The sequence below is a fragment of the Trachypithecus francoisi genome, unplaced genomic scaffold (assembly GCF_009764315.1).
Source record: "Trachypithecus francoisi isolate TF-2019V2 unplaced genomic scaffold, Tfra_2.0 Lachesis_group20, whole genome shotgun sequence".
Lineage (NCBI taxonomy): Eukaryota > Metazoa > Chordata > Mammalia > Primates > Cercopithecidae > Trachypithecus > Trachypithecus francoisi.
This window is the reverse complement of record NW_022681466.1, coordinates 53,100,732-53,106,514: the sequence shown is the minus strand read 5'-3', so window position 1 is coordinate 53,106,514 and position 5,783 is coordinate 53,100,732. Positions and strand designations below refer to the sequence as shown.

At 43.6% G+C, this 5,783-nt stretch overlaps 1 pseudogene; it reads right to left on the bottom strand.

The window, feature by feature from the left end:
• Positions 1-360: 360 nt before the first annotated feature.
• On the bottom strand, positions 361-4,318 carry LOC117068018 (annotated as a pseudogene).
• Positions 4,319-5,783: the final 1,465 nt, after the last annotated feature.

Sequence of the window (5,783 nt, the reverse complement as noted above, 5' to 3'; positions counted from 1 at the left end):
TAGTTTTTTTTTTTTTTTTTTGTAGTTTTTAGTAGAGACGGGGTTTCACCGTATTAGCCAGGATGGTCTCGATCTCCTGACCTCGTGATCCACCCGTCTCGGCCTCCCAAAGTGCTGGGATTACAGGCTTGAGCCACCGCGCCCGGCCCGAAAATACGTTTTGACCCTGCACTTTCATCCTTGGATACCAATGTACTTTGTAAGCATTAATTGGCTATTATCTAACCTTGTGTCTTAAGGGCATAGACTGTTATTTCTTCATCCCACAGAGGAATGAACTCAGTTCCAGAGAGGTTTGGAGAATTATCCCAGCATAGCACATAAGTGTGATTAAGCCAAGCAAAATTTAAGCCTAGGAGCTTAAATTCCTGTTAAGGATTTGGCCACCTTGATGTGATCTGGGAATTTGGAAGTTGTGCAATCCTTATGGGTTTTTTTCCAGTTCTCAAGCAAGCGCTAAGGAGGTAAGGAGAAGGCTACCCTTCATTAAACTCTGTGTGGCCCTTTGCTAGGTTCGCTCATTTAATGCTCCCAGCAAGTATTTCCCCATTTCACAGATAAGGAAAGTTTCAGAGGTTAAGTAACTTCTGCAAATTCACATACTTATAGTAAGAGGCAGAGTCAGAATTGAAACCTTTCTTTCTGACTTCTTGAGTTCATGTGCTTCATGGAAACCATGAAATTATAAATTTGGAGACCTGGCCTCTAGGCTGATTTTGCCACCAAACTGAAATAACACTGATCAAAAGAGACACCAATCCGGACCCATAATCATCTCCAGCCCCTTTGCTTGGTCAGGGGCTTCCTTAGCTTATTCATCACCTCACACGGGGACACAAGTGGATCCACGTAGTAGGCCTCCTGACTTCATCTTTCTTCCCTGCATAAATATCATTCATTTGACTATTTTATGTTGTACCATATGCTACAGCATTGCAAAATTTGATACATCATTTTGAAAAATTGGAACTCCAAGATGAATGCTGTTAAGAATCAATCCAAACTGGATGTTTTTCATATGTAGAAATAATCCACATAGAGATAGTCATGTGACCTGTCTGTCCTCCTAAATCTCATCAGGAGGACTTCCCTAAGCTGGTGAGAGGATGTTGAGGGGGAATTGCCTGGAGGGAGATGATTTAAAAGGAAACTTAAAAGGCCTACGCATGGGGGTGGGAAAAGGTCTTAATAACCAGGAATTCAGAGGGACTTGAGGATGAGGAGCTAAGTCTGGCAGAGATGGGGATGGTGGAGAGTTAGAACAGGGGAGGAAAAGGAGGAAGGACAGAGACTTTCTCTTTTCTGCAGCTCCTTGGCCTGGCTTCTCTGCCCACAGCAGCTCTTGCACGTAACTTAGGGCCTTTTCACATTCCAGGAGCTGGCAGTGCCCTCAGCCAGGTATAGAGCCCTGTTGGGTTGGTTGGTTTGTCTTTTACCCCCTTTTGAATAGCAGCCCCCTGTGGCAGGCTGATGCCTTGGAGAACATCATTGTACTTGCTTCATGCCAGGCATGATGTGTTTTCAAACTGCAGACTCTTGGACACTAAGCCTGCTGCCTTCTCAGATGGAAACTTCTTTTCATTTTTCAGCAGGTCATTCACAGTCCCCACCTCATTCAGCCTCCATGGATGCTGCTTCCCTCACAGTTCTCCTAAATGCCAAATCCCTAGCACTCTGTGTCCCTGGCCCACTGGGTCATATATTTTATTTTAGTTTTAGTTTTTTAAACTCAAACATTATTTGTTACATAGGTATATATTACACAGTGATGGAATTTTACTGATAACTCGTGATGGGCTTTAAGATAGGATTCCTGGTAACAAGTACGGGAACCAGGGCTTCTAAACGTTCTGGATTGGCAGCGACGGGGGTCAGCCATCAGCAGGGTCCAGCCATACTGGATGAGGATGTCTTTGACCTTCTTGGAAGCCACTTCCACATATTTCTGGTAACAGGCCACCGGGGCTTTGGAGATGGACTGACAGCATGAATCTGGGCTACCCGACCAGCACCCTTCACTAGGACATGGATGTCCACGCCAGCAAATCGCTCCTTGCCCAGAAGCAGAACTGGTTCCAGCAGCTTGTAATGCAGTGTGCATGGCTCCATCATCTCCAGGGGCCACCTGTTCACTTCCATGAGGCCACTGCCATGTTTGAAGCCCGCCATGGCTGTGGTCATCTTCCTCTGTCCAAAGACCTGCATGGACTGCAGCAGGCTCTTGGCTATGGGCGTAGATGAGAGATCCTCACCATGCAGCACTGCCCCTGGAAAAGCCGATGTCATATATTTCAATGCACCCATTTTATAGAACATATGGGAAATACCTTAGAGTTCTTTCTGTTTTCTTTATTGAAATATAGCCAAAAAGTTCACGGACCCATAACACACAAGGAACTAGCAAGTGATAGATTCCTCTTATTTCTCAGTGTCTTGTCTGATGCAATCTGATTTTGGATAACTCATCTACCATTCATCCATTCATTTCACCGCCAACATAACACACAAAAAAAAAAAAAAAAAAAAAAAAATCCTAATACTTTTCTTTGTCAAGAAACTTAGGCCAGGCATGATGGCTCATGCCTGTAATCCCAGCACTTTGGAAGGCCAAGGTGGGAGGATCACCTGAGGTCAGGAGTTCGAGACTAACCTGGCCAACATGGTAAAACCCCATCTCTACTAAAAATACAAAAATTAGCCAGGCATGGTGGTATACACCTGTAGTCCCAGCTCCTTGGGAGCCTGAGGCAGGAGGATGGCTTGAATCCAGGACGTGGAGGTTGCAGTGAGCTGAGATTATACTGCTGCACTCCCGCCTGGGCGACAGAGTGAGACTCTAAATTTCTCAGCTTGTTATCTGATAAGAAGAAAAACAGAAAGGAAGGAAGGAAGGATGGAAAGGAACCTAAAGACTACAGGTAGTAAATGGCATTTAAGCTGGGACCCTCTCTCACATCATGTAATTTTATAACTAGTAATTATTCTGTCATTGAAGATACTTTATTTTATTTTATTTTATTTTATGTTTTTTTGATACAGAGTTTCACTCTTCTGCCCATGCTTGAGTGTAGTGTCACAATCTCAGCTCACAGCAAACTCTCCCTCCAGGGTTCAAGCAATTCTCCTGCCTCAACCTCCCCCTGCCTCAGCCTCCTGAGTAGCTGGGACTACAGGTACAGTGCCATCACACCTGGCTAGTTTCTATATTTTTAGCACAGACGGGGTTTCACCATGTTGTGCTAAACTCCTAACCTCAAGTGATCCACCTGCCTGAAGGCTGGTCTCGAACTCCTAACCTCAAGTGATCCACCTGCCTCGCCCTCCCAAAGCACTGGGATTACAGGCATGAGTCATGCCCGGCCTGTTTTTTTTTTTTTTGAGACAGGGTCTCACTGTGTCACCCAGGCTGGAGTGCAGTGGTGCAATCACAGCACACTGCAGCCTTGACCTCCCAACCTCAGGTGATCCTCCCACCTCAGCCTCCAAGTAGCTAGCCATTTTTTTTAAGTGAAAATTACTTTTTGTGGCCATTACTATACCAATCTCAGAACTCAAGAGTCCTCAAGTCTATGAAACACAGCTCTGAAAGGAGCTGCTTCAAATATTATCTTGTTTCAATTATTTCTGGGATTTAGATTCATTTAGCACACTAAATACAGTATAGAAAGAGAAGGCAGAGAGGTGGAGAGGAGGGGGAGCCTGAGAATATGTTGCCAAGATGTTCTTTTTGTAGGAAATGACTGTTAAAGAAGGAAGAGCTCATTCTCTTATCCTTTTAAATCTCGCAGCTTCATAATCCTCCCTAAACCTGACCTTCCTTTCAACTTGTATTGGAAACTCTCCAGTACTGAAGTCTATTGACCAACTCAAATGATAACCTTTCCTATTTTCTTTCTTCTTGCCCACCCTATTGCAAATAGGTGGCATGGTTTTTGCTTTTATTAAAACTTTTTTTGTAACCAATGTTTATTTTTATAAAAATATTCCATGCAACTAGTCTAGTGGTCAAATAATCCTACAAAGGTTTAGACCAAAAGCAACAGTTTCACTCCCACCCCTTCATCACTTCCTACCACTCAGAGGCAACTACTCAACTTGTTCAATTTATTGCTTTTTGGGTATATAATAAGAGTGGAAAAACAAAATTTATCTCTTTGGACATTTATCCTTGTTATATCTAAGAAATATGTACATATTATCTCTAGTTTGTCACATAGCATTTTTTTTTTTTTTTTGAGACAAGGTCTTGTTCTGTCACCCAGGCTGGAGCCCAGTGAGTCACTGCAACCTCTACCTCCCAGGTACCAGGGATTCTCATGTCTCAGCCTCTGGAGTAGCTGGGATTACAGGCGTGCACCACCACACTCAGGTAATTTTTGTATTTTTAGTAGACACAGGTTTTCACCATGTTGGACAGGCTGGTCTCCAACTCCTGGCCTCAAGTGATCCACCAGCCTCAGCCTTCCAGAGTGCTGGGATTAAAGGCGTGAGCCACAGCACCTGGTCCATATAGCAATTTTTATGTTAGGCAATTGTGAAAAGCTTACACATGTGAACTGTTTATCTGATCAAGTTTATTGTTCTTCAAAATTCATGTAGGCCCAGCTACTAGGGAGGCTGAGGCAGGAGGATTGCTTGAGCCCAGGAGGTTAAGGTTGTAGCTCGCAATAATTGTGCTTGTGACTGGCCACTGCACTCCAGCCTGGGCAACACAGCAATAGTGACTTCAATGTAGTTCAAGCTTGTCCAAACCAGGGCCCTCTAGCTGCATGTGGCCCAGGCTTTGAATGTGGCCCAACATGAATTTGTAAACTTTCTTAAAACATTATCAGATTTTTTGGCGATTTTTTTCTTTAGCTCATCATCTATTGTTAGTGTTAACCTATTTTCACCGTGGCCCAAGACCATTCTTCCAATGAGGCCCAGGGAAGCCAAAAGATTGGACACCCTGATTTAATCCACTACACACCATTCTGAATGAAAAGTTTTCAGAAGTGCAAATCCGAAGAAGATAATGCATTTACCTGATTACAAAATCATTATAATACATTCAGTCAGGATTCTAGCACAGAAGAGATTGAAGCAGAGCAGAATCCACTAGGGTATGTATATTATATATCATATATACCGCATATAATCTTACACAATTGTGGGAACTGCTTAAGCAATCCCTGTAAAGCTGTTATCTTCACACCTGATTCTTGAGCTTGAAGACGTCAGGGAAGGCAGTCAGGAAGGCATAGAGAAAAGCAAATACCAGTTGGAACCCACAAAGACAAACTAAAACCATGTCAATTCTCTTTGCCTTTGACCTTGATGGTATGGCCATCCTGCAGAAGAAGCTGTGTTCCTTCAGTATGTATCTAGCCTACGAATAGGAAACACTGGAGAAGGACTTAGGGGAAGGCGGAGCAGTTTTAGGCCCTGCTGCTGGCCCAAGCCAAGGAGGTAAACCAGCAGAAAAACAATAACACGAGCCACAGAATGGCTGCTGCTTCACTTCCACCCCCAAATCTGCATAAGAATGTCTCCTGTGACCCACCCTAACCAGAAACATATCGAGGGGGGATGCCGGAAATTGTAGTTCCACCTCACCAAGTGGCCACAATACGTTTCAAAGCCACCATGGTCTACCCCTTCTGAATTTGGCACCTGAGTTTATTTATTTATCTATTTATTATTTATTTAGCTGGGGGATGTCAGGAAGTCACTTTATTTGTAAAATGATGGATTAGACCTGACTATATTCCCTGATAATTAGAAGTTTGCAAAGATGAGTAAAG